General features: G+C 40.0%; 1 protein-coding gene and 1 long non-coding RNA gene across 3 annotated transcripts in view; one reads left to right on the forward strand and one right to left on the reverse strand.

Moving 5' to 3' along the window:
* The window catches only part of LOC110831047 (uncharacterized), a 41,797-nt gene extending 37,683 nt beyond the window's left edge, over nucleotides 1-4,114 (forward strand). The window contains exon 4 of the long non-coding RNA XR_002543462.2: nucleotides 3,646-4,114. This is a non-coding gene — a long non-coding RNA (uncharacterized LOC110831047). The remainder of the gene's footprint in view (nucleotides 1-3,645) is intronic.
* Nucleotides 1-18,355, reverse strand: part of net (atonal bHLH transcription factor 8-like protein net) — a 170,233-nt gene that overhangs the window by 102,773 nt on the left and 49,105 nt on the right. The window contains exon 1 of one of the 2 annotated variants that reach the window (XM_022066569.2): nucleotides 994-1,305. The exons of the other annotated variant lie outside the window; for it this stretch is intronic. The gene's annotated coding sequence lies outside the window, so the exon portion shown is untranslated. Of the gene's footprint in view, nucleotides 1-993; nucleotides 1,306-18,355 lie in introns of those variants that run through there. 2 annotated transcript variants of the gene reach the window in all.

Here is an 18,355-nt window from a genome sequence, read left to right on the forward strand (position 1 = left end):
TGTCTGATGATAATATTAAGAATAAGCCCAGAAATTAGTCAACTTTATATATTCTATAAGGAACAATGTTTTATACAAAATTTACACTTCTGAGTCGTTGAGGGTATCATTCGGATTCAAGCTGGAAACAGAGCTTCTGATAGTTTCTCAATTAGCGCTTTACTATCAATACTTTTTATATTTAAAGACTACACCATTCTGTACACAGTACAACGAAATGGCGTCCAATCATTTGCTATTTTGTTAAAAGTGCAAAAACTTAACACAGTCTGAAGTAACGTACCTAAGATATCATTTATGACGTATAGGCTTCAAATTTTATTACATACATTCACTGAACCACAGTGTGAAAACATTGCAGTATCGCGTATCATGAACTAAAAAATTTATATTTGTTATATTCTACTATAACATCAATATTCTCCCGACAGAAGCTACACGAAAATATAAAATATTAATTAAGGTTAAAGTATAAACCTTGTTCAGATGAACGAAACTGCAACGCTCATTTAGCCATGACTAACAATACAAATGTTTCTAGCTGTTAATGCTGCATAATCTTTGCTTTTAATCAAATGTTTCACAAATCACTTAAGAAGCAATCAATTGAGTTGTCAACCCACATGTCTAAATAGACTGACCACGCGATCTTGTAAGATACATAAGTAAGTAACCATGTATCCTTCGTTCTCGCCTGTCAGGGAGACCAAATCAGAAGAAATGTTGTTACCAGACTGATATCATTGCGAAGCAACATTTAAGGAAAACGTTAAGTACAAATTTTCTTGCAAACCAAAACAGTTGCATATAACGAAATATCCACCAGTTCTTATCCTGAGCCAAATGATTTGAATCCATACACTCTACCCCTTTTATAGAAATATACATTATTTAATCTGCTGTTAACTTCTCAGTGAACGCAATTTTTATTTTCCGCCATCGTTCCAAACTACATTTTAAGTCTGCTGCATTTTCGAAATATTTCTTAGTTACCTTTGTGCCTTGCAGTCTGGTGACGAGACCTGAAGAAACATGTACCAGTGTCCTCTGTATCTACTTCTAGATCTTCTTTCTAATACAGTCTGATTTTCTCTTTACAATTCTTGTGTTTTCACGCAATGAATTGCAATCAGCACAGACCAGAAACTGACGTGTTCCATTCATAACAAAAACACAGGAAATAAATGTACACAAATTTGGCCCGAAATTCGAATTAGCATTCGAGACACTCACAAAGTAGTTAAACAACCACCCCTCTGCACAGTACTGCAACCCAACTCGATTTGAACTCCACCTTACTACCTGCATAACAGCATCAGATGCATGATTGGTCGGTAACACATTTCCTCGCTTGCAACGTAATATCAACGATTTCAATAAAGACACCAATCAGAACTCATTTATGGAGCTATCGCCAGACGAATTCAAAGATTTAATAGGGCAGTTGAATGTACACAGAAGACACGTGTAGGAACGGATAGTGATACACATTTTCGTAGTGTTACCTATTTTAAGGTTCAGTAACTCGGCATTTCATCCACATAGTGAATTTACGAAACAATTGTCTTATCACATTTAATATTTACAATGTCATACAAAATAATTATATAATTTTAACAGATAACAATCCGTTGCAGATCGGACCAATGTTTATTTGAAATTTTCGAATCAAAATGATCATCTTGTTGCGGGACATCCTGAAGAATGCACTTACTTTTAACATATGTATTGTATGCATGTTTTATATATGTAAAGTAGTCATACAATCTGTTCTTTGCGCTTAACGAAATGGTGTCACATCAAACATCTAGAATGACATGAGTGTTCCTGTTAGAATCTGACGCCCTGTAATTAATAAAAAGTCTAAGTGTTACGTGTTAATGACCAGAACCTTCGCGTGAAATGTATTCCTGGTGGAAGGATTACAAGGAGGTTAAATATGCATATTTATCTATGTTTGGTTGTCTTCTGGGTCGCCCCCAACACCAGCGCCCTGATGATGGAGGTAGGAATTGGTAAACATCTACCAGATTACATGGCGCTATAACCCAGAAGACAGATATCTTCTAAATTTACTTCCCCTTACACAACTTTGTACACGTCGCCTTTCAACTTATCTCGAATTCCGTAAAGCATAAGGACAGGGTACCAGCCAGCCATAAAGAAGCTAATAGGCGCTTGAATGCAGTCCCGAAACACGCTCAATAGAACGAATAAGCCTATACATACATCTGCTTATTCTCATGACTGCCGTCCCCATTACCCCACGTAAAACTAAGAAACAAGTATGTCCACTGTATTCGACAATGACGTTCTTTGAAGTTGCAGACAACTCGTTTGAAAAGTTGACGGGAATAGCAACATTGTAAACATGAGCCTACTTGGTGAAATTCTTTGAACAAGTGCCCATTATAGAATGAACGTGAGGTAGCAGTCTGGGTAAATATTTAGGCGTTGCACACGGTGATTCAAAAATCCCTGTGCACCTTTAACAGCACAATATATTTCTTATGGTCAACTTATGGCTATGGTAGTAGTCAGGGGCATACGGACACACACCATTCAAGTGTGCGCGTGTCTCTGCACAGGGACTTTCGAATCACATCCCACACCCATCATATGTTCTTACAGAAGCACTGGGACCTTCGAATCACCTTGTACATTGGACAGCATCTTTAAATACAGGCGCTATATTACATTCTATTAAAAACAGATACAAATCCTGTAGTTGTTCATATTGCACGTAGTATGAGAGGATGGTCGTGAAAGAACGATGTCTTCTTTAAGTCTCATCACGGAACTAAGTATGACGAAAAATTTCACTTACGGTATCCGACATTCACGTTGAAGATCGAACTCGGTACCTCTCGATAAGGAAGCAGGACTGCCAACCATTCAACTACAAAGTTTGATTCTCTGATTACACAACATCGTTGTTTCGACTGACAAGAATTTGATGTCGTCGTGTCATCTATGTGCTACTGAAAGTGGAATGATATGACAGAATCCTTCCGAACATTAAATGTGGAAATATGGACTGAATTAAAGGTCGTAGTTTTGCGGTTTCGTCACCAGGAGGTACGCGGTTTGAATTTTGGTTAGGGCGTCGAATGAACCGAATGCATCCAAGGCAAATTATTGTCGAGAGAACGAAGGAAAGGTATTGGCCCATCTTAAAAGTACCGTCGTACCCTTCATGATAGAAGAATCTGTGTGTAGCGTGTAGGATGCAGCTGCCATTTCTAGGCGGATCCAGGTGCTGCTAGCAGGTTCGGGTCTTCCTGGAGCACATGCCCAAAGGACTATAAAAATTAATACGACCTAAAACAATAAAACTTTATAATTTTGGTACTACGAACCGAAGAAAAATATTAAAGTTGCTAATTTCTCTGTTGCTAAACGAGTTTAAAATATGCGTTTAAAGGACGTACCAATCCCTCAACCCCCTCCCAAAATAAAAGAAATTTACGCCGAATAAGAACCGCACTTGGGCAAAAGTTCTGCTTACAATAAATGTTACATTCCTTATATGAAAGAGCATTTAGCATCTGCTTTGCAGTTAATAAAATACAAAATATTATATTTCAAACTATCTTTCACGCTAAGAAGCTACACCATTTTAAAACCGGTCCTTCTTTCTCGCAGACAAATCCTCCTGATGATGGACGCAGTAAGGAACTCTGAAACTTCGGTCAACTTGTACGAACGTCATATTGAGAAGCAACGTTGATCATCGGACTTGAGTCCAGACTTCAGAACAGCGGGTTTCTGACCCGTACAAAACGGAACAGATGCCAGAAACATGGCCGAACGTTTAATCGATAGGCCATGGCTGGAATGAGAAAATAAAAACAAGTCATTCTTCAAAATCGTTTTACCGAGTTTCCTTTATCCATTCACTGGCGTCATTATAACAGCCACGAACTGGCGAACTGATAAAACTAGGTACAAACAACGTCACTTCCTTTTTTCACACCTTACTCCTGAATTCCCCGTCATCAACAACGCCAGAGATCTTACAAATTTGTGAGTTTGGAACACCTTAAAAATTATTTTAACGTAATTTCTCATGTACGTTAATAGGTATTTACAAATATAAGATTTTTAAACAGCGTGAACTTCCTTGGAAAATATTAAAAGAAATATGACAATCACAAAAATTATGCGTACTAGTACTTCGTTTCTTGATTATTACATGTGACTCAGTGTGACTCAGCATGCTAATGGGTATGTTAACGTGTTACAAACACATCTACTAGTAGCCTATACATAGATTTACAGTACAGTCTACACACGTCTGTTATACACCTGCTGATTGTTATCAACAAATAATGTAAAGTGTGTATTGTTTGATAATGACTTAGTGTGTTATGTGTGTATATTATAAAGGACCGAGACAGGATACTTAAATGTAGACTTAAATAGAAAGACTACAGAGCAATTCTTCAATGCCCTAAAACATGTCAAAGCCAACGGAGAATATTTGCAATAAGCTTAATCATCTGTATTTACTAGCAACGGAAACTTTTACAGATGTAGGCAATTTTTTCCACATCCGGCAAAAGGGAAAATTATTAATTCACGCGTTCAATTGCGCAACACACCATAAAACCATACAGGAGAAATGATAGCGGTAAACATCAATCTTAGTACCATACAAAAACGCATTTACAAATTCGTTCTTTCTGATTATTTATACTTAATATAATTTGCTGTTCACTGCTTTCAATAATCCATAATTGCATAGCCGTCACAGCAGAGGCCTAGTCAGTCATAAATTACGTCCTTTGTACAAAGAGTCCCAAAAAAATCAATGAATGCAATAGAAATTTCAATAAACTAAACCAATACATACGTCAGAATTTTGAACTTAGTGAACCAGTGAATCTAGTGAAGGTGTTCAAAATGACCACCATCAGCTTCGTGGTACAGATAGCGGTGAGCAGCTGACTGCTAAGCGGCTACCGAAGTTGCTGCGTGTATATCTATTTAGGACATTCTGTATTTCGATAAATATTCGTTATAAATATAAGTATTAGGTGTTAATGGTCTTATACAGGATGGGTGGGAAGTAAGTAGGCATTGTGAAATGGTTATAACCTCTATATTTCCGATGCAAAATTAATGAAAATAATTTTTATATGTGCCTTTTTAAATGGGAATGCCAACTTACTTCCCACCATTCTGTATATGCGTGAGGAAATAGTACTACGAATAACCTTAAAAAAGTTTGAGGCCTCTTATTCTCAAACAGTTTGTGTGATCTTGTCGTGGTCTTGCCATGTCCTTCACCCATCCGTGACCTCATTTTAACATGAGTATAGTCAACCGGGTATTTACGGTTTGGGGGAAATAAGCATGAAAAGGTATGACCTTGAGAATTTTAAAGATCTGTATCTCGCAAACTACTCGGCCGATCTTGTTGTAACTACCATATGACCTTGACCTATACATGGCCTCATTTTGACATGAGTATGGTTATCCAGTTATTTACCGTTTGGCAGATATAAGCAGATTTAATATATGACCGTGAGAATTTTAAAGGCCCGTATCTGGGAAACTAGTGGACCGATCTTGTCGTGGCTTCCATATGACCTTGATCTTTACGTGACCTCGTTTTGATGTGAGTATAGTCAACCAGGGTTTTACGGTTTGGACGAAATACGCGTGAAGCGATATGACCTTGAGAATTTTAAAGACCCTTATCTGGGAAACTATTGGGCCGAACTTGTTGTGACTTCCATATGACCTTGACCTACACGTGACCTCATTTTGACTCGAGTATGGTCAACAAGGTATTCACCGTTTGCCAGAAATAAGTGTGAAAAGATCTGACCTTGAGAATTTCAAAGACCAATATCTGGGAAACTAGTACGCCGATCTTGTTGTGACTACCATATGACCTTTTCCTTTGCCTGACCTCATTTTGACATGAGTATGGTAAACCAGGTATTTACCGTTTGGCAGAAATAATCGTGAAAAGATATGACCTTGAGAATTTCAAAGACGAATATCTGGGAAACTAGTGGGCCGATGTTGTCGTCACTTCCGTATGAACTTGACCTTTACGTGACCTCATGCTCGCATGAGTATGGCCAACCACGGATTTACGATTTGGTAGAAATAAGCGTGAAGAGATATGACCTTGAGAATTTTAAAGACCTGTACCTGGCAAACTATTGGGCCGATCTCCTCGTGACTTCCATATGAACTTGAACTTGTCATGACCTCATTTTGACATGAGTATGGTCAACCAGGTATTTAAGGTTTGGCAGAAATAAGCGTCAAAATATATGACATTCAGAATTTTAAAGACCTCTCTCTGGCACATAACCTAATCTAATCCAACACACTAATCTGACCTGACGCAAACTAAACTAATCCAAACTAATCCAACTTAACCGAAAGCACCCTACATAACCCTACCAACCCTTACCTAACCTAACCTAACCTAACTTAACCTATCCTCACCTAACCTAACCCAACCTAACGTAATCTAACCCAACACAATGTAGGCACTGAGTATATATTGCGACCTATACATGACCTTTACACATCCATGACCTCTAAATGTCTGCAATGTCACTGAGATTCGTACAGTTCTCTATGTACAGGGTGGGTGGGAAGTAAGTAGGCATTGAGAAATGCTTATAACCTCTATATTTCTAATACAAAGATACTGAAAATAATTTTTATATATAACTTTTTAAGTGGGAATGCCTACTTACTTCCCACCCACCCTGTATTTTATGTAATAAATTTATTCAGTCAAGACGCAGGAATGTACAAGAAGGATATAAAGGCAGACTAACGTTTAATGTAAAAGCAACAGATACTTCTTTCTTATTATGCGTTCACCTTATGCACGAATGTACCCAGAATCGTATTTGTCCTGAAGCTACGCCGTCTACCAAATATCTCACACAGAAAGCCCGAGCCAGCGAGTAAATTACCAGAGATGCGGAAATAGAAATTTACTTCCGCCATCATTTCCATATAAAATACGGCCTTCTATTTTCGGTTAGCCTGCAATTAAGATGAGACCGCCCTGAGACTACCGACCGACAAGCAGACTCACGGACATGCACAGAAACACTCAAACAGGGTGAAATGGCCAATTGTCATACGCAGAGAGGCAAAGTAGACGTGACAAGAACAGCGCGAGGGCTATATTAAGGTATTTTTATGACATTCACTGGAAGGACTGAGTAAAACCACAATAATCGGTGCCAGGAATACGAAGATTCGAACCCACGATATCCAGAATATGAAGTAGAAGCAGACATATTACTAATTTCAAAGCGACTGTCATTGACAAATTAATAATATGTTACGAGTAGATCTTGTCTGCCCGACCATAATGAAGGTAATGAAAACTGAGACAGAGCATAAAACAAGACAAACAATTATTTATCTCATTATGGTTATAATTATAGTATGAGGTGATTCGTGCCACAACCAGATGGCCTCCGCGGCACACCGGTTGCGCATCACTGTATTAAGCAACCAAAAAGCCAAAGTTTGGGTGGAATCTTTGCGTGATACCAAGACACACTCCCTTGATCCTTGCTGGGTTAAATCATTCCTGCGTCCTAAATGCACAACTGGAATTGGAAAACGGTGTTTATAAAACGAAACTGAGATTGGTGTCTTGGCTGAAGGCCTTGCGCTGAAGCTATTACCGCTAGTAGGAGTGAGACCCATCCGGCCATCAGGGAAACTTAACATTTTACACGTAGCTCAGAACAAGTGTTGGCCAGTTTCACCATCGAGACAGAAATTCTACTCGCCAGACATTTTCTTCACAAAAGAAACCGACATGGACTGTCGCCAGGAAACAATTGATTACAAATGACCAGCGCAGTCGAGAAATGAGTGAGTCACTGTTTATGGCAGCCTTTAGCATCTTACACGTGTCGATACATTCGAAACGAAACGTAGCCACGGATGATTCACACAGCGACGAATAAAAAACCAGAAAATTGTATTTCGATCCAATCTTTTTCCTTTATCCCGACATTCAAACAATTCAGTGTCGCGTTAACACGCCAGTCACAGGTCGACTAAGGAATAAAAAGCGGGAAAACATATTAAAGAAAAAATGAAGACTATTCAGTCGTCGGCCTTGACTTCTCGTTCGTCATGGACAAGCAGACGAGTGGATTTGTTGAGACTTGTGTAAAAGCCACAAACGTATAGAAATATGTTGTTTCTACATCGTGCCACGAAGAGGTGTGGAGGTGTGGCGCCACTCATTCTTGACCTCGATACCAGATGAGGTGAGTGGTCATCTTCACCTCCTCCCCTCCTCCCGATCTGGCCAACCCGTAGCCGTTGAGGAGTCATTAAATACCCCGTCTTTTATGGAACCAAAAGATTCATTACCGTGGTCGAAACAGGTTATAATTTTTTATCTTTTCCATGCGTGCTATATGTCCCGAGAACCTTGTCCTCTTCGAGCATTCTAATAGTATTCTGTGAAGAGTGCAAATTACGAAGTTCCCCATTTTTTATTTTTCTACTGTCTTCTGTTATTTCGTCTCTCGTAGGTCTGGATATTTTCCTCTGTACCTGTTCTCATGCAGCCTTAATGTGTGACCTTCATGTGACAAACGCTTCACATTCATAAGATTAACAATTTAAAACATAGTTTTGTATAATTTACTTTAAACTTTAGGTTTTTAGGGCTATCATCATCATAATTATGATCTTCGCCTTAGTCATTATTATCGTTATCAACTTTATCCGAAGTGTCTAAGAAGTATCAGGGACAGCTTTCATAAATGGTAAAATTAATTGGCCTGTTACGCAATAAGTAGGCAGTCCTTGCAAAATAATGATTTACTGCAGAAACTCGAGCCCTCTCAGAACGAAAACAGACAAGATAATTCAAGAACTCTTGCAGATTAGCCAAGAAACAAGGGGTAAAAAGCATTAAACTCTGACAGAAAATAATAGTTGCAAGTATTTCACTCATCAGACGCAGAGAAATGAATGCTAATAAACTGTCCCAGGACACACACCTCATGACGACGGCCTAACAGCTTCAAATCATATACTGCCCTTTTTGTTAATAAAAACAAGAATAGTTTTGATGGTAAGGAAAGTAGCCAAATTATGTCAAAAGACGCTGTCAGTAGCTCAGACCAAATAACGTGTAATGATAGGATGGCTAATGAATAATGGATGGGAAAGGATATGTAAGGAAGCGGTTGTGGCCAATTTCGTGGGGGTATCCTGGCATTTGTCAGGACAGACTTAGGAAAATCACGAAGAACTCTGAGGATAGCCAATCTCCAGGTCAAGATTTTAACTAGGGACCTCCACACTTTTAAGAGAACTACGATTCCTTACCTGGCTGTAACATTCGGCATAATGCTGATGTGATGGAATTTCTGTTAGGCTATAAGGAAGAAGTCATTTATGAGTGTTAACAATTCCATTTATGGAAGCAATAAGCAGTGAGGTTTTTCCGAGTCCGTGTCTACGTACCTATTCGAAATTAAATGTGACATCTGCAGGGCCTTACAGGAAGTGCATGAACTATGACATGGAGATACCAAGTCGTCGTTTCTAATTTTCCAAAAGAGAGCCGAGTATGTGTGGCCTTGACAAGTCTTCCAGTTGGCGTTATCAAGGGTTCAATCTAAAAGGTCGTGTTCTACTAAACCAGTATCATTATTTCCGCCACAGTACATTGTAAGGCGAGAGTCTGAGTTGTTTTGAGGTGCAGTGATGTTTGGTAAGAAGGTGTCAGAGTGGCAGGTGCAAGTCTTGGGTTGGGCGGGAGATGAACTTGGCGCCAAGAGTGTAGGGGTCACTGCGGGGGGTCTACCCCGCGCCAGACTGGAAATCCCGTCTCCCACACCCGGCGGACCGACAGTGAGCTGAACAGGTTCTTAGGAACCTCACACTGCAGAATCCCCGTGTGCTGCTGACACAGTACCAATTAAATTACTTCTTTCCTCGTAGGGATATTTTGCAGGATTTGGATCGTCCGTGTGTTCTGTTATCGGATACGGTATTATTAAATTTTCGTTGAGCCAAGAATGGACCAATCTTTGAAATAACAGAATTTTAAAACCATCGGCCCATCCTTCCTTCCATTGCATTTGTCCAGTCAACAAACAGAGAGGGCAGATGGGGACTGTACGCAAGTGTGAAACGTCGGTTGGTTTCTGCGAGACCGTGGTGCAATATCCAACAATTCATCACAATTATTATCTTTTTCAAGAACTTGCACGTTTATTTCTGTTCTTGTGGTTAACTGGAAAGGAATTTGGGAAATGTCAATTAATACTCATGGATCGCGCAATAACTATTTTCGAACATTTATTGAGCGTTACAAGAAATCAGAAATTCATGTGTCTCAGAAGACAAGCAATAAATACGCCACTCATTCGCGGAGATCGTGACTGGGCGATTACCCTGATGATGGAAGCAATAAGTACCTCTGAAACGTCGTCAGTTTTACGAAACTACATGGCGCAATATCCCGAAAGACAGTCATTTTCACATTCACTTCCTGGTTACAGCACACAAACTGCAGGATATTAACATCTGCATATCGGATAGCGTTCACGTCGATTTCCTGCTCAGTGCATCTACACGTTGAGGTCTTTGGTTAGGTGAACTCCCCTTAACAGACTATAAGACTAACGATGATACAATGAAAAGATGAATGTTGATACTTGTAAACACAAAACATGACAGTCTCTTGTGTGTAGAATATTTATCATTTTCAGACGTGCATTGGTGTGAATTTAATTTAGAGATAAAAATATTTTGTAAGATTTGAGGTTCTCACAGCGGGGAGTATGAAGATGGCCATCTTCTGGGAAGTTTCGCTGTGTAGTCTGGTCGATGTTTACCAACGTTTCAGAGGTCATACTGCCTCCACCTTATATTTACTATAATTACTACTACATCGCTCTGATGACGGATGCAGTAAGTACTTCTGAAACGTTGGTGAAAATCTACCAGACTACACAGCGAAACTCTCCGCAAGACAGCCATCTTCATACTCGCCACCGTCAGAACCTAAAATATCACCAAAACTATAATGGATCGGCACAGGCTTCCTATCTCTGTTAAATATTTTATTATATTTGGATGGACAAATCGGATTTCTTTAGGAAACTCTCATAACCATACGAAGTTAAAATTATGCTCAATTCCGATGTGGATGTGAAAACACAGTAGCGTTTATGAGATATGAGAATGGCGTTACAACACAGTAGGACCAACGTCACATTACAGATTTCCAAGATTCTGCACTCAGATTCCTGCAGTATAAATTGGAGTTGCAGGCCGGCGCCCAAGTCCGTTGGACACAAATCCCGGTCCCAGACAAGTGAACAATGACGTCTGTGGGCCAACCTACAAAAGCGATTGCGATACAAAAGGAAACGAATAGAAGGTGCTACTCCAAGTAACGTATACCTCCCCACCATAAAACTTTTCACTTGGCGCTCAATAGGACAGAATTCTTCCAGATGAAGAAGACAGGAACAGGTGTTGTCTATTCTCGGCCATACTTTGACCATGAAAAAGACCCGTCTATCACCAGTGTTATTAGTTGAAGATAGGGAAATGTGATTCGTTTGCTTTTGAAGGCGGTCTGTGAAAAGATCCAGGTTGGGTCCGACAGCCTGAGACGTGATAAAGACGTGTTCTGATTTCCTAAGTAAAATTGCATTCTGAGGATTTCACCGTATATGGAGTGTATGTCAGAGGTTCTGAACGTGGCTGTCTTCTAGGTTGTAGCGCCGTGTAGAGCCTGGGGTCCCGGGTTCAATTCCCGGTGGTGCTCAAATTTATGACTTGTGTTGGGCAAGGCCGTGGTCTAGGCATCACGGAGATTTCCTCCGGGGGCTTCCCCGGTTTCTCCGTGGCATCCCAACAATTACTCCACTCACACACAGAAGAAGGCAATGGCAAACAACTTCTGATCATCTCTGCCAAGAATGTATAAATGTATGAGCAGGTCCCTGACAACCTGAAGAGGTTGGAAGGATCCTGTTCATAATATATGGACCTGTCGTCAGACAGAACACTACAAATAAAAAAATAAAAGAGAGCTCCATGCTGCCTCCATCATCAGGGGTTCTTAATTTTTCTACCAGATCTGCGAACCACAATCGACTCACAGGCCGCGAGGTATAAATGAGTGAAATTTGCTGAAACGCCATCACAACTTATTAAACAAAATGCTGCTTACCAAATTATGTATACTGTTGCAAAACAGGTTCACCTACTGCTCGATTATTTTCTATAACAAAATCGGTCATTACCGAGATAATTGAAACCGCTTCTGCTATAGTAAGCTTTCGATATCAGGTTTAATTAATCCTGTTGCGATTCACAGCATCCCTTCAAGTGTTCATCAGTACGACGCGTCACACTGCTTGATGTAACGTTCTTAATTAAGGACTAAGGAGAAAGTTCCTCGTGATAGAAAATACGAAACTGCTAAAAATCACCACACGACCCAAGAATACACGCCTGTCGGTTTATGTTTCCATAAAGATCGTCCAACTTGAGCCCATACTGCCTACTACGGGGTTCACATCACGTCTCAGGAATCATTCAATTAGTCAAACTTGTAGAACAGTGATACCGGTATTGTTTCTCAATCAGCAAATCAGGACGGTTAATGAAACCAGTCGGTGTTTCAAATGAAGAAGAGGAAATGTATTTTCCGTGAGATCTTCGTCAATAACCTCCAAGTCAGACATTTTATTAATCTCTTTACGCTGTCTTTATAAAATAAATCTTTCTTCGTAAGATTTGAGGTTTTCACAGCGGTGAATATGAAGATTTCTGTCTTCTGGGTTGTTGCGCCGTGTAGTCTGGTCGATGTTTACCAACGTTTCAGAGGTCATACTGCCTCCATCATCAGGGCGATGAGTATGAAGATTTCTGTCTTCTGGATTGTTGCGCCGTGTAGTCTGGTCGATGTTTACCAACGTTTCAGAGGTCATACTGCCTCCGTCATCAGAGTATGAAGATTTCTGTCTTCTGGGTTGTTGCGCTGTGTAGTCTGGTCGATTTTTACCAACGTTTCAGAGGTCATACTGCCTCCGTCATCAGAGTATGAAGATTTCTGTCTTCTGGGTTGTTGCGCCGTGTAGTCTGGTCGATGTTTACCAACGTTTCAGAGGTCATACTGCCTCCATCATCAGAGTATGAAGATTTCCGTCTTCTGGGTTGTTGCGCCGTGTAGTCTGGTCGATGTTTATCAACGTTTCAGAGGTCATACTGCCTCCGTCATCAGAGTATGAAGATTTCTGTCTTCTGGGTTGTTGCGCTGTGTATTCTGGTCGATGTTTACCAATGTTTCAGAAGTCATACTGCTTCCATCATCAGGGCGATGAGTATGAAGATTTCTGTCTTCTGGGTTGTTGCGCCGTGTAGTCTGGTCGATGTTTATCAACGTTTCAGAGGTCATACTGCCTCCGTCATCAGAGTATGAAGATTTCTGTCTTCTGGGTTGTTGTGCTGTGTAGTCTGGTCGATGTTAACCAACGTTTCAGAGGTCATACTGCCTCCGTCATCAGGGTGATGAATCGACCTGATGACAACAACCCTGAAGACAGATATCTTCAAATCTTTCTTCATTCTCTTCCATTATGGTGCACAAAGAATTTTAACCCTTACTGAAAAGCTTATTTTATTTCGTAACAGAGATAAAATACATTATTCAGTAAGCTGCATCGGCATCAGTAAGTACACATCCCACATTACGAACGTACTAATGCTGTAAGGATTTGACAACGATATTTTTTGATCTGCGTTGCTCTGGTACTTTATTGTTCCTTATATGGCAATTTTATACCGTGCTTTCCGACAACTGATGAAAGGGAACGAGAGGTAGGAATAATAACATGGAAGCCCAACAACGCGAGATCAGACACGTTGACTTCTGAACCACTGCTCATGAGACAGGTTTCCTGCAGATACCACCTGAACACTTTTCAACTTAATCTGTGCCTGTTTTCACAATCTATTTACCATTTCTAAGAAATGGTGGGGCCCAAGGCAGGCATTGACTACATATTAACTAATGTTAGGTTCAAGAACCCAATAAAGAAATGCAGTAAATCTGAACATATCACGTTTACTAGAAAATGAAAGAAACTAAAGTAACACATGCGAATGGGCCAAATGTAAAATATAATTCCATTAAAGTGTATGCAACATATAGATCTTTCTCCACGCACCGACGGGAACAAAAGCCTCTGGTTCGAATATATAGCTACATAAACCACAAAGAAAATGCCAAAAAATAATAATAAGTCAATAAATAAATAAGCCAGAACCACACGAAAGGGAAACCAATGAGGACTTTCACAATGTGTACAATTCACAAAATATTATTGGGGTGATAAACTGAATAAGGATAAGTTGGTCGAAACGTACAGCACGCTCGGAAAGAGAAGAGAAATTCATACAATTTTTTTGAGAAACGTAGAGAAAGACAGACAAATAACGCAGGGAAAATAAATAAAATAAATTAAAAACAAGGAAAATAATGCAATACACAAGCAAATGAAAGAATTAAACACACGTACAGACAAGGAAAGAAAGTGAGAGACCAGAAGAAACATATAAATAAAATAAAAGAAGCAAATCGGATTTGTTTATTCCTTTTGCAAATGATTTGTGATTAGGCAGTTCAGTTGATAAAAGCGGACTGCAGTATTTTAAAATTCAAACCGGGTGGTCATGACGGCCATCTGATGTGTAAGCGTATACACAGGAAGAAGTGTTTGTGTTCGGGCGCGCTTGAAGGCACTCTGGTGCTGGCGCCAAGCCGGCCCTTTGACGTCGTCAGATTGTAAGGCGTAGTGTTGGCGGGATGCCTCTCAGCCCGTCCATGCACTCGATCATCAGGCCAAACTTCCCAGTTTTATCAGAACTGTACACCGAAAAAATACCCCTAGATTAAAGAACTTACCACCCTCATCCAGCTTTCTAATGCATAATAGAACTACACATGTCCTGAACGGCATTATAAGCTACTGTCCACAGATCACGAGAAAAACCCTGCTGGGTGAAGTCGTTTCTGGTGCGCTGCGGGGGGGGGGGGAATGTTACTTATCAGCTGGACTAGAGGGCTGCTATTGGTGGGAAGTGTGATACGTCAGAGTTTTACGCTACTACACAGACTGAGAACATCAAGCAGTTAAGAGTAGCGTGTAGCGAGTGAACCTCTAATGTGTTCTGTGGGTGTTGCGATAATATTATAGATTAAATCGCTGTGCCGCTGTGAGGTAATCTTAAAGCTGTACCCATTACAACACATAAAAGCCTGTCGTCTGTTGTTCGTTCAGTGGTTGTGGAACGAATGCTTTTAGGATGGGTCGTCACTCACCGCGATATCTTGCGCATGCGCGTATATCGAATTCCTAGCAGGTATTTTCTCCTGATTTGTGAACTTGTACGATGGCATTCCGGTGCATTCCATTTTGCAGTAACGACGTTAACAAAGCATGTTTTCCGATATCAGGGAACATGAATTTGTGATAAAACCACTAGCAATGGAAGGATGGTTTATCAATCTTTTCTGATTCACAACTGTTGGTTTTCCGAGGACCAACCTGTCTTTTGAAACTCTCATTATCACTAACACGTCAAAAGCCGAAACTAGAGCAAAGCGGCATTACGTAAAGGCAAGTCATTGAGTTCCTATCCCCAAACAGTACCATAAGTATGTCCCATGTCTTTGACATGGTAATCACAAAACTTTATAATTGCCAAGATGTAAGCTAATTAATATGTACGACATAGGGAGTTGCCTTTGCATAATGAAAGCCTGGAGAAGTTCTAATTGGATTGTCCCGTTAACAGGTGGCGCTACTGCGATGCTGGACTTACAGGAGCTAATATCTCTGCCTGTCAGGGCTGCACAAAAAGCACTAGAGTATTTCAAACAGTGTGCTCCATAAGTGTTAATAGTGAACTAGAAGGTTCAGTACTCTCAACATGAAATCAAGCCATTTCAGTTCACATTCCTTACAAATAATTTCGTATCCAGTGCGTCATACCAGAAGGGCGTATTAGCGAAATGACCTTATAAGGGAATACATTCTTATGCTTATTTGCCTTGACAAATGTGAGTTGTTAGTGTTCAAAAGCCCAAATGTCTGCATAGAGTAGCAACAGCTTTATGCTCGTCTGGCATGACATGCACCCCACTATTTTAAGTTGTTAGATCAAATATTTTCAGTCGTTCAGACGTGCTGATACGCCTTTCTGACTTGTCCTCGACATTATTTTTCCAGTTTCTTCCAAGGGACTTATCTCATTCTTGCATTTTCTTTGACAACACTGTCAGTGGAATATTTAGCTAAACAAAGTTTTCTGTTAACCTTGAATAACTGCGTTATTTTCTCCCTGGCTTAAGTAAAATAGTAACAACGGGTTATCATTCCATCATGTGACTAGGTTTCATGTCACTACAGAGACAACAAAACTTCTGTTTGCTCTATCTGTAGCAGTCAAACAAGAAGCAGATTGACAGGGTGTTACGTTGACAAGTCGAGAGAAAGAGAGAGCTCTACAAGACAGCAATGTTGTTGTCGGTTCATCTAAAAATGACTGTCCTAACCTGCATCAACAGCGCGTTCTTGCCAGTTGGCATTCTCCACATATCATCAGAAAAATTAGATTTATGGGCAAATTCTGGCTTTCAGATCTCTATTGCTTTCTGTTAAAAATCACGTCAGAAATTCACTGAAACCAAACACCCCAAAAAAGAGAAAACTATACTTAAAACAAAATATAAAATTGTTAAAGCCATGAGAGTGTATGAGAGCACTAACGAAGACTGACTGGTTTAACTCTTACATGCACAATATTTTAAACAGTCTAGAATAATAATTTTATTTATACGAGCAATTCACAATGAGAGATATGCTTCGGCAGTAACAAGCAATCACGACCCTGTGATACATTTTGTTAAAATGGAAACTGATAATCCTGCATCTTACTCGTGTGTTAATGTTAAAGGATCCTTAAAAGACGTTTGTCGATTATGGTTCAGATATTTATAGCCTAGGTGAGATTTCAGTTTCTCACGGTGGCGGACGCGGTGATGTGCAATCTGGTAGAAGTTTATCGACGATCGCCCTGATGATGGACTCTGAAACGCTGGTAAACGTTCACCAGATTACACGGCACAACATCCCGGAAGACAGTCATTTGAATTTATAGCGTCGATTAATATCATACGCACACATGCATTCTTATTTGTCTCCTATACATTTCTACATGATTTTGTAACGTTCCTTCTTCGCTTTGAACTCGGTCATCTTCAACAGTTCAACATTAACAGCTACTCCCAGTCATATTTGAATAGCATAGGAGCACAGTGGCGTAAAATGCTACTATATCCTACTCCTGATATAGGTTATTCCATTTTACAATAAGTGAGGTCTGTTTTAAAACGTCTTGAAAATCTTTGGATGGGTAGAGTTTCCTTCATCTTCAGATAAGAATGACGATGGGGCACCTCTCCTGTTGGATCCGGCAGACAGTGCTACTCCTGATCTTTGGATCTAGGATCTATCTAGTTAATGCATCATTGCCGTCAACCTACAACTTTGATCCTAAGATTGCTAAAGAACATATGTAAATCATGTTTCGTCTAGTTTTCTTGAACTGTTATAAAATTTTGGATATCAAAATAATTTCCTATTTAACATTCTTCATGCCACAAGTCAAGATCACTTGACACAGCCACACATTGGAATGTAGAGCTATGGAAACAATTTTTATCTTACTGACGACAATTACCATTTTTTCCAAGTCCTGAAAGGAAGGGATCACTTTGGAGACCCGGCCATAAATGACATACACTTTTTCAATCACACTACTGATAATGCGTCCTAAAGAAAGAGGCCCAGTGACGGCCTCTTGCGAAAACGGTAATGAACCATCCACGTAACATAAGCTTCGTGGTGGATGGGGGGTTATTGACCACCTTGAACACAAAACTCTCAAGAAGCAAGATGGTCATAAAAACTACGATTAACCGAAGAACCCTGAGTTATGGATGGAAAGAAGAGTGCCCATGACCATAAGAACTGGGTAGGTAGCAACGGCGAGAGTTCTCACGGGTAGTGTGACTTCAGAATACCGAACCCGTGACTAAGTTGGGCGTTGAGCCAAATAGCAAACCACACAAGCCAGTGTGGTAGTAGTAATAGTAGTGGAGGAGGTATATAAAGAAAGGGTCTGCTTTAGGAATGCCCACTTCCCCACTCAGCATAAAGTAGTATAGAAAATAGTAAGAGATCCAAAGATAGCGATGTCGTTAACTGCGGACTGCAGCAATCTTATGACACAGAAG

This window comes from Zootermopsis nevadensis, unplaced genomic scaffold (genome assembly GCF_977971745.1).
Source record: "Zootermopsis nevadensis isolate Lab colony 2312 unplaced genomic scaffold, Znev_1.0 Znev_ptg000030l, whole genome shotgun sequence".
NCBI classification, from domain to species: domain Eukaryota; kingdom Metazoa; phylum Arthropoda; class Insecta; order Blattodea; family Termopsidae; genus Zootermopsis; species Zootermopsis nevadensis.